The sequence below is a fragment of the Pteropus medius genome, unplaced genomic scaffold (genome assembly GCF_902729225.1).
Source record: "Pteropus medius unplaced genomic scaffold, Ma_sr-lr_union100, whole genome shotgun sequence".
In the NCBI taxonomy this organism is placed as follows: Eukaryota; Metazoa; Chordata; class Mammalia; order Chiroptera; family Pteropodidae; genus Pteropus; species Pteropus medius.
In genome coordinates this window covers 1,269,420-1,287,190 of record NW_024344437.1, presented here as the reverse complement: position 1 = coordinate 1,287,190, position 17,771 = coordinate 1,269,420, and the positions used below count along the sequence as shown (strand labels likewise).

The 17,771-nt window shown below is 34.3% G+C and overlaps 1 protein-coding gene and 1 pseudogene across 6 annotated transcripts in view; one reads left to right on the top strand and one right to left on the bottom strand.

The window, feature by feature from the left end:
- Window positions 1–17,771, bottom strand: part of TRPC4 (transient receptor potential cation channel subfamily C member 4) — a 222,710-nt gene that overhangs the window by 79,439 nt on the left and 125,500 nt on the right. The gene's annotated exons all lie outside the window — the stretch shown is intronic.
- LOC120610776 (uncharacterized) lies at window positions 10,884–11,002 on the top strand (annotated as a pseudogene).

Here is a 17,771-nt window from a genome sequence, read left to right as displayed (position 1 = left end):
TATCTGGCTATCCATTTATCTATTTATCTATCTATCATCTACCATCTATCATCTATCTATCATCTATTTATCATCGATCTATCTATCTACCATATATCATCTATCTATCATCATCATCTATCATCTATCTATTACTATTTTGTTGTAATATAGAGTAGTAAAGACTCTGAAAAATCTAAATAATTCTGGTCTTCAGAAATAGATGACAGTATTTAGGGCAACCAGAGCTAATGATAAGTGAAGAGAATTCTGGAAAGATAACTAGAGAACAGCATTCTGAAGTTCTGTTTAGAACCCTGAACCAAGCAATTGTAGGGCAGACTGCCCAACTAAAGGGACTTTGGGGAATAGTTGAAGTGAGATTTTATGTAAATTGGTGTCTAAATTTAAAAAAATAAAGAAAATACTTTAGATGATCATAACAAAATCTAGAGTCTCCACAACATAACTTTTATAATATTCAGGCTACAATGCAAAATTTCTCCATATAGAAATAAATCAGGGAAATGATTCCATTCGAGAGAAAAGACAACCAATAAAAGCTTACTCCTAGATGATACAGATGGTGGATTTAAAAATAAGGACTTTAGTGCAGGTATTATTACTATGCTCAAGAAGACAAAAATATGGTCTTAATAAATAAAACCACTAGATATCTCAGAAAAGAAATAGATATTATATAAAAGAGCCAAATGGAAAGTCTAGAACTAAAAATAAAATATCAAAACTTTAAAAATATTACCGACTGAACATCACAGTATAATGAAGATAACAGAAGAAAGAATAAGTTAACTTGAAGCTAGATCAATAAAAATTATCCTATCTGAAAAAAGAAATGAAAAAAATTGAAACAAATTAATAGGACCTCTAATATCTGTGGAACGAAGTCAAAAGATATAACTGAAGTCTCAAAAGAATAATAGAAAAAGAATTAATCAGGAAAAAAATTTTGAAGGAATAATGACCTAAAATTTCCTCAAATTATTAAAGGACATAAACTTATAGATTCAAGAAGCTGAAGATGGCATAGAAGGTAGTGGTTGTGCACACTTCCTCAAGCGACCACACCTCCCCAAGGAATCATAACAAAACTACAGAGCAATCAGCACGTGGAGTTGCCTGAGGCCTGGCTGAACAGAAGCCCTGCAACTAGGGACAAAAAATAATAGGTCACCTCAAAATGTTAGGGAGGGGCAAAGATGCAAAACAGCCTGGTCCCACAACCGCATGTGGCTATCAAGAATCGGGAAAGTTATCTTGGATGTATGACCCCCTCCCTGATCGGAGGAGTGAGGGGTCCTGGCCCTACGCTGGGCTCCCCAGGCCAGGGTTCCAGTGCCAGAAAAAGAAGTCCCACAACCTCTGGCTGTGAAAACCAGTGAAGGTTGCAGATGAGTGAGATAGAGGGCTGTGGCAATTGAAGACAGTTCCTCTTAAAGGGCCCATACCCAGCCTTACTTGCTGATGGACTTATTTGTTCTGAGCTTCAGAGCTGAGACAGCTGCTCAAGGGATGCCAGGAATATACGGGGAGGTGCTGATTTGTTGGGCTTGGCTATTTATTTCCTGGACAGAAGTGTAGGCAGAAGCCACTATTCCTTTGTTGAGCCCTCCCCGCTCCCAGCATGCAGACTCAGGCACCACCATATCTTGTCCTTATCAACCTGGATAACACAGGTAACCACCCAGGGGATTCCCTGAGACTCCACCTCTTCCAACTTTCATACAAACAGGCTGTCTTGGAGCCTACTGCAAACTTTCATAAAATCTCTCAAAGACTCACAAAACCCAAAGGAGCAGCATCCAGCCTTGGTGTGCCCTGTACTTCTTGCTGAGTAGCCCCGAGCCCAACACGAGTGGCAGCCATATGTGGATTGCTTGGTGACTCTTAATAGGTGGCCTCAGAGGTACACAGGCTGCAGCTGAACTTAACCTGTAGCTGGATTCCCTTACCAATCCCAGGGCTGTGCCACGAGGCCCCATAGCACACCTACTACATAAAGCCGCTCTCTTAACACTGGGGGACTTAGAAGCCCTACCTAATACATAGAAATAGACACAGGGAGGCAGCCAAAATGGGGAGACAAAGAAGTATGTTCTACATGAAAGAACAGAACAAAGCTCTAAAAAAGAATTCACCAAGTGGAGGAAGGCAATAAACAAGATACAGAGTTCAAAACATTTGTTATAAGGGTGCTCAAGGAGCTAGGAGAAGAGTAGATGAACTCAGTGAGAACTTTGACAAAGAGAAAGAAAATATAAAAATAGAGATGGAAAACATAAAAGGGAAACAGTCAGAAATGAAGAATACAATATCTGAGATAAAGAATACATTAGAGGGAATTAACAGAATGAAATGAAATGGAAGATACAATCAGTGATATAGAGGATGGAGTAGCAGAGGACATCCAGTTGGAACAGCAACAAGAACAAGGAATTCAAGAAAATGAAGATAGTTTAAGAAGCCTCTGGGACAACATCTAGCATAACAACATCTGTATAATAGGGGTATGAGAAGAAAAAGAACAGAGAGAAAGGAATTGAAAAAGTGTTTAAAGGAATATGAACTAAAAAATTCCCTAACCTGGTGAAGGAAATAGACATACAACCCCAGGAAGCTCATAGAGTCCCAAACAAGATAAACCCAAAGAGGCCCACACCAAGACACATAATAATTAAAATGCCAAAGGTTAAATTCAAAGAGAGAATTTTAAAAGCAACAAGAGAAAAGCAATTAGTTTCCTGTAAGGGAACTCCCATAAGATTATTAGCTGATTTCTCCAAAGAAACTTTACAGGCCAGAAGCGTTTGGCATAAAATATTCAAAGTGATGGAAACCCAGAACTTATAACCAAGATTACTTTACACAGCAAAGCTATCATTTAGACTTGAAGGACAGATAAAGATCTTCACCAGCAAGAAAAAGCTAAAGGAGTTTATCATCACCAAGCCAGTATTACAGGAAATGTTGGAGAAACTTCTTTAAGAAAAAGAAAAAAATATGTATCAAAAATCTAAATAAAGAATGGCAATAACTATATATCTATCAAAGAGTACTTCAAATGAAAAAGAATTAAATGCTCCGATCAAAAGACAAGGTAGCTGAATGGGTAAGAAAAAAAGACACAGTCTAAAAGTAATGGGATGGAAAAAGATATTTCATGATGGTCCTAGAGAATATTGTGCTCAGTGGAATAAGCCAGATAGAGGAAGACAAATGCCATGTGATTGCACGATATGTGGACTCTAAAGAACAAAATAAACAAACAAACAAAAACCAGAAACCAACATAGATACAGAGAACATTTTGAGGGTTACCAGATGGGAGGGAGTTGGAGGGGTTGGTGGAAAAAGAGGAAAGGAGAGGGATTAAGAAGTATAAATGGGCAGTTATGAAATAGTCATGGAGTATTGCATAAGGAATATAGCCAATAATATTGTAATAACTATGTATGGTTTCAGAGGGGTCCTAGATTTATTGAGGTGATCACTTTGTGAGTTATAGAGATGCTAATCACTATGTTGTATACCTGAAACTTACACAATATTTTATGCCAACTATAACTGAAAATTTAAAAAAAATATTAAAAAAACTCAAGAAACCTCTCCACCCCCCAAAAAAAACACCAAAAACAAACAAACAAACAAACAAAAAAACAAATGCTAATACACATAATAGTTAAATTCCTGAAAACCAAAGAATAAGGGAAATATCTTAAAAATAGTTTGAGAAAAATGGCACATTATATACAGGGAGAAAGCAATTAAAATTATTGATGCCTTGTCATCAGAAATTATAGAGTCCAGAATAGAGTGGAACAAGATCTTAAAAAGCTGAAAAAAAAGAAGGCAAAACTGTCAATCCATAATTCTATACCTAGCAAAAACACTCTTCAAGAATAAAGGTGAACCAAATACATTTTCAGATAAAAGAAAACTAAGAAATGTGTTGCTAAATATGCTTAAAAGGGTTCTTCTAGCTGACAGGAAATGATACGGAAAACTCAGATTATCAAGAAGGAAGGAAAACATTAGAAAAGGCAAATATGCAGATAAGTACAAAATTATTTTTTCCTACTATTTAAAAATATGCATACCAACCTTTACAGTAAAAACTAAAACACTGTCCTGAGGTTTATCATATATGAGATATGTAACCTAGAGCAAAAAGGACAGTGGTGTGGGATAAATAAGCCTACTCCGTGGAAAAGATTCTATATTTTACATGAAGTTGTACAATATAAACTCTAAATAGATTGTGAAAAAATCAGGATATTTTGATAGACAGCATAATGCCCCCCCACAAATTTGCCAACATCCTAACTCCCAGAATTTGTGAATATTTTATGTTAAATGGCTATGGGGGGTTAAGGTTACAGAAAGAATTACATTGATAATGAGTTAATCTTGAAACAGGAAAATTACACTGGATTATCCTGATGAGCTCAATGTAGTCAGGAGGAAAAGGGAAGAAGAGGCCAGAATGATGCTCTTAGGAAGGACTAAATGTGCTGTTGCTGGCTGTGGAGAAGAATAAAGGGCCATGATCCAAGGGATGTGAGAAGCCTCTAGAAACTGGAAAAGGCAAAACACTGATCCTCCCCTGAAGCTTCCAGAAGGAAGTCAGTCCTGCCCATATTTCAATATTATCCCAGTGAGACCTGTGTCAGATTCATGATATAAGAACTATAAGACACACATTTGTGTTGATTTGAGCCCACTATGTGATAATACATCATTAGCAGCAAGAGAAAACTAATAAAGGTATATTCTGTAATTCTTAAAGCAGCCACTAAAGCACAGTGTAAAATGGTGTAGATATCTACCAGAGATCCTAGTGGGAAAGAGGATGCCAGATGCTTGCGGTCCCAGTTAAAGAGAAACCTGGGTTGGTCCTTTCTTTTAGGCTTGAGAAACAGAACAATAGCCTCTTATTTTATTTTTGTTTTCTCTCAGAATTATCATCTTTTTATATCGAAAGTAGTGTTTTTAGTAAATAATGAAAACTGATTTAAAATATTTTATTTTCGTATCAGCTATTTCATACAGAAACTTTAGCTAGTGTTATAAAGTTTATATATTTAAGAAGTAAGAATGATCAGTAGTTGTCTTACAAATAAATGCTCCTCAGTACCTCAGATAATGACAAATACACACATGTTGATAAAACTAAGTTTTTTGCACTTGTTATGCAATTTTACTCAGTAGTGGGTTTATTTTTCCATTTTTCACTTGAACATCAGATTACTAATGAGAATTTTACTTGGGAACATTCTGAATATGTTTAATTTTCAATCCTTTTAGGATATGCATTTAATAACATACAAAGAAACAGCTCAGGAAATTTATGCAACTCAATAATCAGTGGAGTCTAATCTTTAAACACATGGAACGTCAATGATTTATATTGCAAACAGATGAACTAGTGTAAAAATGTTTTCCACTGCCTGGCAAAATATTTATAATGAGTACTTGGAAGAATCTGGAGAAAAGGACCAGTAGATAACACATCCCCCCAAAAGAACTGCTTCTTCCTAGTGTCAGACTAAACACAAAGGTTTCCAAAGTCAAACTATGAATAATAGCTCTATTCTATCAAAGATGAAAGACTTCTTCATTTATAGCCCGCATCTTTTTATTTTCATAACTGCTTATATAGAAAATATTTGTTCACTGCTAAAGAAGACTGGAAAAAAGCCTCTGATTTCTATATGGTTTTTCCTCCAGTTGTCTTTAAAAGTTTAGCAAGTGGAGTAGTAAGCTCAGGTTGTTATTTCTCTTCTCTCTCTCTCTCTCTCTATCTCTGTCTCTCTGTCTCTCTCTCCTCCTGTCTATCTACATTTAAAAATTTTTAAATTTGTACAGTAAGTCATTTCTTGAGAGGTAAAATACTGTTCATCAAAATGCACCTGGGGATGCTGTAAAGTGACTTTCAAAATATATATTTTCAAAATGATTGTTAAAATCTGGGGTTTTCAAAGAGGGACCTTTGCTATTTTTGTTAGAGTATTACAAAGGAGTTTCTATCCATTGTGTTTGACCCTGCTGTGTATCCATGAGCATTATAAAGCAGCCCAGAGTGACTAGCCAATCAGCTAGGAGATTTGGCTGAACATTGCAAACCCTGCAATTTTACTTTTGGAAATGGAACTAAATGTTCAAAGATTGTTCATCATTTCATTTTGGACTGATTCATTTATAAATAACTTAGAAGAAATATTTTTGAATTAATTTTATTTGAGTAAATTTTAATTTCCTTATTTCATATTTCAATCTTCTATTTTAAGACCAATGCAATTTGCAGGCTATTTTAATTCATGACTCTTCAGGCAGAAAATCCACTTCAAGAAAAACTATTATCATATTAACATTTATTCAGACATTATGGTAGAAGATTATGGACTATCCTCTTTGATATAACAATTTAAGAGGTGCACAGGGAGATATATAAAATGTAATAATAAAATCTACCACTTACTGAGCCCCTGCTATGCCCCACATGGCTTAGATGTTCTTTATTATCTTTCTAACAACCTTACAGGATAGGTATTATGATATCCATCTTACAGATGAGAAACTTGAGGCTGAGAAAGGTTAAGTAATTTGTCCAAAGTTAACACAGCAGTACCTGGCAAAGAAGTGGTTTGGGCTTCTCTGTTATAAATCTTGATCTATTAAGATTCTTCTTATTATATTACACTCCTGCTTGACTAGCTATCTACCTCAGTTGAATCAGCCTTGGGAATCAGTGGTTTAACATATTAGAGTACAATCAATGACATATAAGTTTTTATAATAGCTTTCTTCCCTGAGTGACTTGGGCAACTCTATAATTTGGCAGGGGCAAAAGGGTTTTATCAAGTCAAATTGGATATAATCAAAGATTTAACTTTGTTGTGTCCTCCAACAAAGTACTGATAAACATCCCTCATGATGTATTTGGTAGGTCACCTTAATCCAAAAGTTATTTGAATAACAATCTCTTCAATACCATACAAGAAAAATACATTCTGAGATACATACATACCGCATTTTCTTTATCCATTCATCTGTCAATGGACACTTAAGTTGTTTTCATACCCTGGCTTTTGCAAATAATGTTGCATTGAACTTGGGAGTGCAGACATCTTTTCAAGATACTGATTTTATTTCCGTTGGATAAATACCCAGAAATGGGATTACTGAATCATATAATTCTGTTTTTAATTTTTTGAAAGACTTTCATATTGTTTTCTATAATAGATGTGAAGCCAGACATAGAAATACAAATATTTTATGATATCACTTGTATATAGAATCTAAAATAATTGAACTCATAGAAGCAGAGAATAGAATGGTGGTTACTAGGGACTATGAGAATGGAGGAAATGGGGAGATTTGGGTAAGAGAAAACAAACTTTTAGTTTTAAGATGTATAAGTTCTGAGAATCTCATATGGCATAGTGACCGCAGTTAATACTGTATTATATACTTGAAATTTACTAAGAGAGTAGTTCTTAAATATTCTTATCCCCAGAACACAAAAGGCATAAATAGGTGACATTTGTGTTAATCAGCTTGATTATGGGAATTATTTTACAATATATAGGTATCTTGACTCATCACGTTGTACACTTTAAATATATGCAATTTTTATTTCTCAATTATATATCAAAAAATCTGAAATCACAACCCTAAATAAAAAAAAAACTAATGGGAACTGTGACATCTTAGTACTATATGAGACCCTTAAAGCAAACAAACAAACAAATAAACAGTGATTTTCTTGGAAGGAATCAGGTCAAGATGGTGAAGTATGAAAATGCTATATTTGACTCCTCCCATGACTAAATTAAAATTAAAACTAAATTATAGAATAATCACCATGGAGAACCATCTGAAGACTAGCTCCATAGAATTCATAACTAAGGATATACAGAAGAAAACACTGGGAAATTGGTAGGAGGGGTGGATACATGAAACGGACTGGTCCCAAACCCACATGTGGCAGTTGAGAATTAAGGATATCTCAGCTGCAGAGGTTCTCTCTTGAGGAGCACAGGGTACCAGCCCTACTCCAGACTTCCTAACCCAGACCATCAGTACTGGAAGAGGAGCCTCTACAACATCTGGCTATGAAAAATATCAGGGATTCCATCTGTCTGGGTGAGATTTAAGGTGGCTAGAAACCCATCTATCCTTTTAAAGAGCCACCCACAGACTTACTTGCTTGCAGACATGTACCCTGGGCTCCAGCTGAGGATGGCTGCTCAAGAGGCAACAGAAACATACAAGGAAAGATTGAGTTGTATGGTTGCAATGCAAGGGCAAGAGGGACAGCTGCCATTGTTACTGTGTTGAGCCTTCCTCCCGAGCATCCTGAGGGAAGGTGCCATATTTCCCATATGAAGCCCTACCCTGACACCACCAAATCTGAATCTGCACGGGTCTCGTAAAATCCATTGGCTCCACCCTGGTGACTCCCTGGGACATAGTTCCACCCAATTCATGTATTGCCAGAAGTACTTTCAGTGGTTAGCAGCCAGCCCTGGGCCTTGTTGCAGTCTATCTTGCACAACTATCAGGGATCTGAGGTCTCAGGTGGGTGGCAGCTGGTCTCGATGTGCTCTGAGTCTTTTGCTGAGTGTCCTCAGTCTCAGCACTAATGCCAAACTTGAATCTGCATTAACCTGGTTAATACCGCTCATCTTACCCTGATGACTCCCTGAGATCCTGTCTTACCCTGGTGTACTGCCCAAGGCTCATTCAATGGCTGAGTCTGATGGGCAGCTAACAGGTGGCATAGACCTCAAGGTGCCTTAGACCTTTGACCGAGCTTTCCCAGGCCTGGTAGTAGAGGCACTTTGCCTCAGTTCACAATATGGCCTCTCCCATGTGCCTTTAGGGTCAGCAGAGACAATGACCCCCTGCAGATTGCTTTATAGCTCCTTCCAGGTAACCCCAAGGTGATTACAGGCAGCAGTTGACCTAGGTCTGCATGACAGATCTTTCCAAGATGTCCCAGAATCAACACGCCCAAAGACCAGCTTCAGATCACAAAAGAGTACAACCCAATTTGCCTCACAAATAGCACTCCCAAAGGGTGGTCTTGGTAGACACCAGAGCCCATTGAGGTGAATCTTCTTCCATGGGATCAGTTCCCATAGAACAAATTGTATAGTGTGGGCATGGCCAATCTTCACGGTCAGTCAGTCTGAGGGTCAATCCCTCCCACTGACATGCCAACAGCAATCAAGGCTCAACTATATAACATGAGTACATGCAACACACAAAAGGGACACTCTTGGAGCAACCAGTTCACATGACCATGAGACCATACTACTGGGTCCCCTAGGGCACCACTAAATAAGGCCAACGTGCCAAGACTGGGAAATGTAGCAGATCTAAATAATACATAGAAACAAAAACAGAGAGGCAGCCTAAATAAGGAAACAAAAAAATATGTCCCAAATGAAAGAACAGGAGAAAAACCTGAGAAAAAGAAGTAAACAAAGTAGAGGCAATCAATCAACCAGATACAGAATTCAAACAACTGGTTTTAAGAATGCTCAAGTAACTTAGTAAGAACTTAACAAAAAGATAGCATAAAAAAAGACGTAGAAACCATAAATAAGAACCAGTCAGAAGTGAAATACTCAGTAATTCAGAGTACACTAGTAGGAATCAAGAGCAGATTAGGTGAGGCAGAGGATCAAATCGGAGATTTGAAAGACAAGGTAGCAAGAAACAGCCAATCAATACAGCAAAAAGAAAAAATAATTTAAAAAAATGAGGATAGTTTAAGGGACTTCTGGGACAACATCAAACATACCAACATTTGCATCATAGGGGTACCCCAAAGAAGAAAGAGAGAGCAAGGAATTTAGAACCTATTTGAAGAAATAATGACTGAAAACTTGGCAAAGAAAATAGACATACCAGTCCAGGAAGTGCAGAGAGTCCCAAACAAGATGAACCCAAAGAGGCCCATACCAAAACACAACTTATTTCAAATGCTAAAGGTTAAAGACAAAGAGAATCTTTTTTATTAATTAATTTATTAGGGTGATATTGGTTAGTAAAATTATAAAGTGTACAATTCAATAATACATCATCTGTATATTGCATTGTGTGTTCACTACCCAAAGTCAAATCTTTCATCACCATATATATAGACCCCCTTTATCCTTCTCTACCTTCCCCTACCCCCCTTTCCTCTGGTAGCCAATAAACTGTTGTCTATGTCTAATGAGTTTTTTGTTAGCTTGGTTCCCTTGTTGCTTTCAGTTTTATATTCCACATATGAGTGAAATCATATGGTTTTCAACTTTCTCTGTCTAACTCATTTTGCTTACCATGTTAATCTCAAGATCAATCTATGTTGTCATAAATGGCAATATTTCTTCTCTTCTCATGGCTGAGTAATATTTTATTATATATATGTACCACATCTTCTTTATCAAATCATCTATTGAAAGACACTTCAGTTGTTTAGAATAAAATTACCATATGACCCAGCAACCCCTCTTCTGGGTATCTACTCAAAAAATTTGAAAATAATTATCCATAAAGATATATGCATCCTGATGTTCACTGTAGCATTATTCACAGTGGCCAAGACATAAAAAAGAAAATCTAAAAATCAGCAAGAGAAAGGCAGCTACTTACCTACAAAGGAGCTCCTATAAGACTCAGCTGATTTCTTAACAGAAAGTTTGCAGGCCAGAAGGGATTGGCACAAAATATTCAAAAAGATGTAAAGCAAGGTGCTCTAACCATAACTATTCTAATCAATAGGTGAAGGAGAGATTAGAAATTTCTCAGACAAGAAAAAACAAAAAGCATTCATCACCACCAAACTAGTATTTGAAGAAATGATAAAGAGACTTCTTTAAGAAGAAAAATGTCTATGGCCATGCCACCATGAACAAGTCTGATCCCGTCTGATCTTGGAACCTAAGCAAGGTCAGGCCTGGTTAGTACTTGGATGGGAGACCACCTAGGAAGACCAGGTGCTATAGGCGTAAAAAAATTTAAAAAAAAGAAAAAGGGATTGTAAGTTGACAAGGTCCTTGCAATCTGTGAGGTAAACCAAGGGTTGCCTTGCCTAAAATAAATAGATAGATAGATAGATAGATAGATAGATAGATAGATAGATAGATAGATAGATAAATAAAGAAAATAATAAACAGTAAAATGCCAAAAACTACATACCTATCAATAATGACTTTAAATATAAATGAATTAAATGCTTCAATTAAAACACACAGGAGAGCTAAATGGCTAAGAAAAAACAGAATCCATACATATGCTGTATATAGTAGACCTGCTTCGGATCAAAAGACACAAAGAGACTGAAAGTAAAGAGATAGAAAGATATTACAAGCAAATGGAAACAAACAAATAAAAATCCTGGGTAGCAATACTTGTATCAGACAAAACAGACTTTAAAACAAAGGCTATAATGAGAGACAAAAAAGGACATTTTATAATGATAGAGAGATTAATTTAACAAGAAGATATAACCCTTTAAAGATTTATGTACCCAAAATAAGAGCACCTAAGTATATAAAGCAAATATTAAGTGACATAGAGAGATCAATAGTAATACAGTCATAGTAGGGAGTGTAACACTTCATTGACATCAATGGGTAGATCTTCCAAAGGAATATCAACAAGGAAACAATGGCCTTAAATAATTCATTAAGCGAGATGGATATAATGAATATCTTTAAAGCATTTCACTCCAAAACAACAGGATATATATTCTTCTCAAGTACACACAAAACATTTTACAGGAGAGACCACATGTTAGCCACAAAACAAGTCTTCATAAATTTAAGAATATTAAATCATATCAATCATCTTCTCTGACCATAATAGTATAAAACTATAAATCAATTACAAGAAAACTGAAAAACATACAAACACAAGGAGGCTAAATAACATGCTTCTAAACAATTAATGAGTTACCAAGATCAACAAAGAAATTGAAAGATACCTTCAGAAAAATGAAAATGAAAACACAATGACCTGAAATTGATGGGACATAGCAAAAGCAGTCCTCAGAGGGAAATTCATTGCAATATAGGCCTACCTCAAGAAACAAACAAACAAAAAATCTCAAATAAACAATCTAACTTTATACCTTACAATTACCTTACAATTAAAACCCAAAGTGAATAGAAAGAAAGAAATAATAAAGATCAGAAGAAAAATAAAGAAGAGTCTTAAAAAAACAATACAAAAGACCAATGAAATTAAGAGCTGATTCTTTTAAAAGATAATTAATAAACATTTAACTAGACTCATTCAAAAACAGAGAGGACACATATAAATAAAATTAGAAGTAAAAGAGAAGTGACAAGTGACACCACAGAAATAAAAAGGATTATATAAAATACTATGAACATACTAATATGGCAACAAATTAGATAATCTGAAAGAAATGGATAAATTTCTGGAAACATACAATCTCCCAATACTGAATCAAGAAGAAACAGCTTTTCTGAATAGATCAATTACTACTTATGAAATCAAATCAGTAATCAAAAATCTCTCAACAAAAGTCCTGAACCAGATCCCTTCACAGTTGAATTATATCTAATATTTAAAGAAGAATCAACACATAGTCTTCACAAACTATCACAAAATATTAGAAAAAATGGATGGCTCACAATTTCCTGTTATGAGGCCAGCATTATCCTGATTCCAAAACCAGACAAAGACATTACCAAAAAAAAAAAAAAAAATATATATATATATATATATCAGTATATATATATATATATATATATACTGATATTGATGATGAACATAGATGCAAAAATCCTCAACAAAACATTAACAAACCAAAGTCAGCAATACATTAAAAAGATCATGTACCATAATCAAATGGGTTTTATTCCTGGGATGCACAGTTGGTTCAATATCTGCATATCAAATAATGTGATACACCGCATAATCAAAATGAAGAATAAAAATCATATGATTGTATCAATAGATACAGGAAAAATCATTTGATGAAATCCAGCATTCATTCATAATAAAAACTCTCAGCAAAGTGGAAATAGAGGAAATATTTCTCAATATTATAAAGGCCGTATACGACAAAACTACAGCTAACATCGTATTCAATGGGAAAAGCTAAAAGTGTTTCCTTAAGATCAGGACCCAGCATAGCCTTAGAATTCCTAACAACAGAAATCAGACAAAAATAAACAAAGAATCAAATGGCATCTAAATTGGAAAGGAAGCAGTAAAACTGCCATTATTTGTAGATGAGATGACATTATATACAGAGAACCCTAAAGATTCCACCAAAAAACTATTAGAACTGAAAAATTAATTTGGTAAAGTAAAAAGACACAAAATTAATATTTAGAATTCAGGTATATATTATATGGCAATAGCAAACTATTAAAAAAGAAATTAAAAAAAAACAATTCTATTTACAATTGTATAAAAGAAAATCTATAAATAAATTTAACCAAAAGGTAAAAGACCTGTACATAAAAAATTATAAGATGATGAAGAAAGAAATTGAAGAAGATACAAATAAATGGAAGCTTATACCATGCTCATGCATAGGAAGAATTAATTTCTCAAAATGTATCTATTATCCAAAGCACTCTATAGATTCAATGAAATCTCTATCAAAATATCAACAATAGTTTTCACAAAACGAGAACAAATAATCTTAAAATTTATTTGGAACCATAAAACACCCTTTCTTGAGAAAGAAACAAAGTTTGAGGTATCATACTTCCTAATATTGAACTATACTACAAAGCTACAGTAATCAAACAGCACAGTGCTGGCATAAAAATAGACACATAGATCAATGGAACAGAATAGAGAGACTAGAAATAAACCCATGCCTATGTGGTCAATTAATTTATGACAAAATAGGCAAAAATATAGAATGGGATAAAGACAGTCTATTTAATAAATGTTATAGGGTAAACTGAACAGATACATGCATAAAGATAACACTAGACCACCTTCTTACACCATATACAAGAATAAACTCCAAATAGAGTAAAGACTTAAATATAAGACCTAGAACAATAAATGTCCTAGAAGAAAACATTGGCAGTAAATTCTCTGACATCATTCTTAGTATCAGTTCTTTGGATATATATCCTCAGGGAGGGGAAAAAAAAAAGAAAAATTAAATAAATTGGACAACATCGAACTGAAAAGTTTTTGCAAAGCAAAGGGAACTACCAACAAAATGAAAAGACAACTTACCAAATGGGAGATGTTTCTCTATGATACATCCGATTAGAGGGTAATATCAAAAATTTATACAACTTAACACCACAAAAAACAAACAACCCAATTTAAAATGGGCAGAGGACCTGAACAGAAATTTGTCCAAAGAGGAAATACAGATGGCCAATAGATATATGAAAAGACCCTGAAGATCACTAATTATCAGAGAAATGCAAGTTAAACCACAATGAGATATCACCTCACAACTGCCAGAATGGCCTTTATTGATAAACCAACAAACAACAAGCGTTGGTGAGGATGTGGAGAGAATGAATCCCTGGTGCACTGTTAGTGGGATGCACATTGGTGCAGCCACTGTAGAAAACAGTATGGATGCTCCTCAAAAACGTAAAAACGGAACTACCCAGCATATCCACTTCTGGATATTTATTCGAAGAACTCCAAAACACTAATTTAAAAAGATATATGCACCCCTATATTCATTGCAACATTACTTACAATAGCCAAGATACGGAAGCAATATAAATGCCCTGCAATAGACGATTGGATAAAGATAAATGGTTCATATATAAAATGGATTATTATTTGGCCATAAAAAAGAACAAAATGCTTTCATTTCTGACAACATGCATGGACCTAGAGGATATTATGCTAAGTGAAATAAGTCAGAAAAAGAGAGATAAATATTATATGATTTCACTTCTGTGTGGAACCTAAAGAACAAAATAAACAAACAAAACAAAAACCGACTCATAGATACAGAGAACAAACTGATGGTTGCCAGATGAGGCAGAGGTGTTGGGAGGCTGGATGAAAAAGGCAAAGAAATAAAGAAGTACAAATTGGTAGTTACAAAATAATCCTGAGGATGTAAAATACAGCATAGGTAATATAGTCAATAATATTGTAATAACTATTCATAGTGCCGGCTGAATAATAGACTAATTGAAGGGATCAGTTCATAAATTATATGAATGTCTAATCACTATGCTGTACACCTGAAACTAAAATAAAATAATATTGAATGTCAACTCTAATTAAAAAATAAAAATAAAATAAATAATAAAATATTTAAAAATAGTGGCAAGACTATAGATAGCTTTTACTGCTCTATGCATTTAAAACATTTGAATTTTATACATTAAGCATGTATTTAGACATTTCATTTGTAATTCTAAATTATATATATATATATATATATATATATATATATATATATATATATATATATATTCCAGTGCTACTCCATCATCATGTTAAGCTCTAGGGAAGGAGGAGCAGGAATCATTTCCTGATATCAGAAAAACCTAAATTGACTCTTAAATATGTGAGATCAAATTTAAAAAAAAACAAAAACATGGAAATAGAATATTTTCTGGTTACAAAAGTAAAGTTTAATTTTGGAAAAAAGAAGACAAAGTGAGAAAGAAAGTAAAATTTTAAAAAAATAAAGTAGAATTTAAAGGCATTTTACATTTTTTAATTTTTTTTCTTTTGTACAGAGAATTGGTATCATCTTAACAAGTATGAATAAATCAGTTAAAGATTAGAGAAAGGTATTTCGAACAGAGGAGATTCACGTGGAGACTTATAATTAATCATCATAATGTTCTAGGAATAGAGGCAATTATATGGTGATACGTTAAATGTTTTAGAAAATTTTATATACTACATGTAATACTATATTAATCATTGGTTTTATTGCCAACACAATTTATTCTTAAAGAAATTACATTTTAGTATCAAAGATCAGTTGTTACCTAAAGCACAGAAATGGAACAAGACTTCCATTTAATACCAATATCAGCATGACTTATATCTTGTTAAGTTTATGTACAGGTCTCCACAACTGAAAACAGTTATAAATTTACCTCAGCCATTGAAATATTTTTTAACAAATATAAAAACTACACTTCTATAACCGAACAGAAATAGTATAGAAACAGTGTTGGCAATCAATGATCATGTGGCTTCAAGGGGTTTTACTGAGTTTTTTTTTTTTTTCATGTAGATTAGAAAAAAATATATATAATAGCCATATTGCAATAATTAATAAAACTAAAGGCAAATAATTTTCTCCATTTAATTTTGAATGTACAAAGGCAATTTATGTATACCGTAGACTCTCTTATTCCTGGGATATATATTCCAAGACCCCCAGTGAACACCTGGAACTGTGGATAGTACCAAGTCCTATATATACTGTTTTTTCTATACATACATACCTATGATAAAATTTATTTTATAAATTAGGCATAATAAGAGATTAACAATAATAACTGATAATAAAATACAAGTATGATAATATATCGTAATAACTGTTATACAAATTTGGTTTCTCTCTCCGTCTTTCAAATATATTATACAGTACTTTTTCACTTAAAAGAAGCACTTTACAGCTTCTCTTTGGCATGTCAGAATCACCAGCATAACTATTCTTCTGCTTTTGAGCAATTATGACTTGAACACAAGCACTGTGATACTACAGCAGGTGATCTTGTGAACCCAAATATCCAAACATGGAGTCACTAATAGAAGGGTATCCTAAAATGGAGTCAGGAGGTCTTTAAGAGAGTCAGACTTAGGCATGTTCCCACCCAAGCCAGGTTTGGACTTTTAAACTTTAGTGCTTGCTATAGTAGTCCATTGTAAAACTTGCCCCCTGCATCCCATGCTTCCCATATCGATGCTTACCTCAGAGTTTCATCACCTGGACTTGATCAATCCTTTTTGAATTAGCCATCACATCATGTTAAGTAGCCAATAAGAAAAGTTCCCTTTGTTCCAGCTTCTGGTTTTTACCTTTATAAATTCTGTCTTATTTTGTCTTCCTTAGAGGACAGTTTAGAGTGCTACCTGAATCTGTGTCTCCTAGATTGCAACTCTTTCTGCTCAAATAAATGCTTTTTATTCTTTATTGTAGTCTAAACTTAATTTCGGTCAATAATATCATTACTGAGACAGCAACTAAGTGACTAACTGCAGCATGGACATGCTGGACAAAGGGATGATTCACATCTTGGGGGAGATAGTGCAGTATTTTATCACGCAACTCAGAATGGAACACAATTTAAAATTTATGAATTGTTTATTTCTGAAATGTTCTATTATATATTTTCAGACCATGGTTGAATATAGGTAACTGAAACCTTGGAAGGAGAAACCACAGATAAAGGAGGACTACCAATTCTTTCAGGCTATATTAGTGAATATTCACCTTACAATTAAGAAAGAATCATAGGCCTTATTTTGTGAGATGACATTTTTCCTATGTTAATCTATTTTTCGGGTTTGTACTTAACAATAATACATGTAATACTACAATCAAAATAATAAAGAAATAAAGAGTTATTAAGCTATACATTTCTGGGAGTGTCAAGAAATAGCTCAACATACTGATAATCATTGAAGGGCAGTGTGTGTAGTGGTTGGAACATGCACTGGGGATCCCAAGGATATGGAATCCTCAGTCTGTCACTTGTTAGATCTTTGATATTGGGCAAGGTCGTATTTTGCTTTTTTGAGACTCAGCTTCCACACCTCTCAAATAATATG